The sequence below is a fragment of the Simochromis diagramma genome, unplaced genomic scaffold (genome assembly GCF_900408965.1).
Source record: "Simochromis diagramma unplaced genomic scaffold, fSimDia1.1 OVJJ01000705.1, whole genome shotgun sequence".
Taxonomy (NCBI): domain Eukaryota; kingdom Metazoa; phylum Chordata; class Actinopteri; order Cichliformes; family Cichlidae; genus Simochromis; species Simochromis diagramma.
Window position 1 is genome coordinate 1,250,361 of NW_024387448.1, and position 3,868 is coordinate 1,254,228.

General features: G+C 50.0%; 1 long non-coding RNA gene across 1 annotated transcript; it reads left to right on the forward strand.

Annotated features, from left to right (window-relative positions):
- The first annotated feature begins 169 nt into the window (after nucleotides 1-169).
- LOC120722602 lies at nucleotides 170-1,565 on the forward strand. Its single transcript, XR_005693547.1, has 3 exons — nucleotides 170-305; nucleotides 668-670; nucleotides 900-1,565. It is a non-coding gene; the product is annotated as an uncharacterized LOC120722602 (long non-coding RNA).
- The last annotated feature ends 2,303 nt before the right edge of the window (nucleotides 1,566-3,868 follow it).

The window sequence follows — 3,868 nt, forward strand, 5'->3', positions numbered from 1 at the left end:
AAAACTTCTGGTCTCAGGTATGCTTAAAAACCTTTAAATTGATTAAAAATCCCAGTCTGCAATTAATACAATACAAAATACTACATAGAGCGCACTATACAGGTCATCGGATGTTCAAGATGGGCTTTACATCTTCCAACAACTGCTCACACTGTCAAGGCAATACACCAGACAATTACATTCACGCTCTTTGGTTCTGTCCACCAGTGCAGAAGTTTTGGCACGAGATATGTGAAGACTTATCAAAGTGTCTGAAATGTAAAATTCCAACCTCCCCTTTAGTATGCTTGTTGGGAAAACTGGATGTTAATGGAAAATTGTATTTAGTAGTCAGTATAATCTTTTAGTGATATAAGTTTGCATATGGTAGAATACTGCATGTAGTCATTTGTATTAGGAAATATTCAACCATGTATACTTAGAGGCATATAATTAATTGTGTGTGATCTCTAACAGGCTGCAAAGGCTTGGTGTGTATTCCACACTAGAATGCACACCCACATCCTGGGAGCACGAGAGAGGTCATACCTTCTCTTATTGTTTTACGGCAGGATTAACGTAGCTATGTCTGTTTTAGTTTAAGTGCTTCTTTACATATAGATGAACTGCTGGACTTCCTCACCATGTTATTTAGGGTGAGGGGGAGACTGCCCTCTTTGTGACCAAGGATGTACCTTTTGTGCTTTCATGACCCTTTGATCAGCAGGACACACACACACACACACACACACACACACACACACACACACACTGAAGTATAAATAAAGACCGGGGCAGTTTCTTAGTGCGAGTCTCTCAGTCTGGAGGCTGCCCTTGCTAGCAAGAAGTTCTGTGTGTTTCTCTTCTCTGAGTCTTTACTGAAGAAGTGTTTTAGAATATATTCTTTAACACTGGATGAGGTCACTACAGAAACTAATACAGTCCACATGGTTTTTACTGCCCTATGCATCGAGAAGAAAACGGTCCTCATGAACTGGAAAAATAAAAATAATCTTAATTCTAGTCAATATAGAAACCTTCTAATAGATCACATTAGTCTCGATATAGCCTCTGCCACCACATTAGATCAATCCCTCTGGGCTCCTTTGATCGGCTCCATCACCTAGCGGGGGTAGGGGGTCGTGGTTTGGTCCCGCCTTAGCTACTGTGGTTGATATGGAGTTGGGACGGGCTTAGGGCGCCTGGAGGACCCCTAGAGACGTTATCCCTGGAGGGCTTAACCCGGGGGTTGTGTTCATAACCTGGTTAGTGGCTCTGGTCACTCTTAGAGGTTGTTCTCCTCGTGGCTGCGTGCAGCGGGGCTGGAGGATGGTCTGTACTGGTGGACGTAGGTTACTGGCCTGGTGGCCTGGCTGCCCCTGAGTAGATCCGGGGCAGGCGTGGGGGTTTGGGGTTCGGGGGTGCTTCGCCTCCGTGCTGGGGCTCTGGCTGGGCCTTGGGGGCTTCGGTCCTCGTCGGTGTGTCACCGAGGTTGTGAGCGGGTGGGTGCACGGGGGCTCAGCCCTGGCGCAGGGGGCCTCTTGTGCATCGGCCTAACTGGGGGGCTCTTCAGCTGGCGGGGAGGTTGTTCCATCCTTGCAGGAGTCCACTCTGCAGGTGGGGGAGAGACATAGGAGAGGTGGAGAATAAACTTAACCTGGGTGTCTGTTGTCTTGTGTAGTCTGGGAGACGATTGAATGTTGGGGTGGGTACAGTTTCCTCTGCGGTGGGGTAGGGTGGGCTGCCCCAGGTCCTGTGGGGCTTGGCAGTGCTACCGTAGGCCCCGGTCTGGATGGACCTGGGCTCCCTTGCCTTGGTGGGTACCAGAGGATGGGGGTGCCTACTGGGGTCAGCGGGGGAGCTGGCCCTAGGGAGGGGCATCCTCCCCTCCCTCCTTTTCCTCCCCATCCCCGGCTACCTCCCTCTTCCCGCTCCACCACACTCACCCACACAGGTAGGGCCTTGGGGTGCGGGTGTGTCACAAGGGTGCAGGGGAGACATTCCCCCTCTGTCCCCTTCTGGCCACCTGTGCCTCAATTTTATCTCACAACTTAGACATCCATATTACTTACACTCTCATAACACACACATATATATAGGGCCTTGAGGGTGGGCACATTAATGGCGTCCAGTGGACGGTCTGTGTACTCAAAACTACCTCTGGCGCTGGTGCCCACCTCTCAATTTTAAATCCATGTAGACATTGAGGGTTCTCGGGAGGGGCCGTGCTAACACCTGCTGCTCTCTGGCAGCAGCATCATGCTCTCCCTTGTTTTAAATGCACTTTAGAACAACACGCAACAACACTACACATGAGCGGGAGGAGGGAGGTATGGGGTCTTCACACACCCCCGTTTTCTGCTAGCCATTGGGGCGGGGGGGCTGGGAGGAGATGTTAGCTGTCCGATTGGCCTCCCTGCTGCTGCGGAGCCTGGGACGGTCTGCTTGCCTCCACCCCAGGGGGAAGGGTAACATCTCTTGGGTCTGGGTTCTGTTTCCCCCTCTGGGGGCGAGGGTACCTGGACCCGGGGTATAGAGTATGTTTGGGGAGTGTGATTGTGTGTACATGTCCATTTATGTCAATCCTTACGTTGGGTGAGTGCTGAGTGTTTGTATATGTGTGCATGAGGGTGGGAATGCATGTTTGTGTCTGTGTGTGCCTGTTTGTCAGTGTCTATATGTCAGGTCAGGTCTTAGGGGCGACCGTGGCTCAGGGGGTTGGGAAGCGTATCTGTAACCGGAAGGTCGCTGGTTCGATCCCCGAGCTCTCTGTCCTGGTCGTTGTGTCCTTGGGCAAGACACTTTACCCTACCGCCTGCTGGTGTTGGCCAGAGGGGCCGATGGCGCGATATGGCAGCCTCGCTTCCGTAGCTTGCCTCTACCAGTGTGTGCATGCAAGAGTGAATGAATACAGTGGGGCAAAAAAGTATTTAGTCAGCCACCGATTGTGCAAGTTCCCCCACCTAAAATGATGACAGAGGTCAGTAATTTGCACCAGAGGTACACTTCAACTGTGAGAGACAGAATGTGAAAAAAAAATCCATGAATCCACATGGTAGGATTTGTAAAGAATTTATTCGTAAATTAGGGTGGAAAATAAGTATTTGGTCAATAACAAAAATACAACTCAATACTTTGTAACATAACCTTTGTTGGCAATAACAGAGGTCAAACATTTACTATAGGTCTTTACCAGGTTTGCACACACAGTAGCTGGTATTTTGGCCCATTCCTCCATGCAGATCTTCTCGAGAGCGGTGATGTTTTGGGGCTGTCGCTGAGCAACACGGACTTTCAACTCCCGCCACAGATTTTCTATGGGGTTGAGGTCTGGAGACTGGCTAGGCCACTCCAGGACTTTCAAATGCTTCTTACGGAGCCACTCCTTTGTTGCCCGGGCGGTGTGTTTTGGATCATTGTCATGTTGGAAGACCCAGCCTCGTTTCATCTTCAAAGTTCTCACTGATGGAAGGAGGTTTTGGCTCAAAATCTCACGATACATGGCCCCATTCATTCTGTCCTTAACACGGATCAGTCGTCCTGTCCCCTTGGCAGAAAAACAGCCCCATAGCATGATGTTTCCACCCCCATGCTTCACAGTAGGTATGGTGTTCTTGGGATGCAACTCAGTATTCGTCTTCCTCCAAACACGACGAGTTGAGTTTATACCAAAAAGTTCTACTTTGGTTTCATCTGACCACATGACATTCTCCCAATCCTCTGCTGTATCATCCATGTGCTCTCTGGCAAACTTCAGACGGGCCTGGACATGCACTGGCTTCAGCAGCAGAACACGTCTGGCACTGCGGGATTTGATTCCCTGCCGTTGTAGTGTGTTACTGATGGTGACCTTTGTTACTTTGGTCCCAGCTCTCTGCAGGTCATTCAC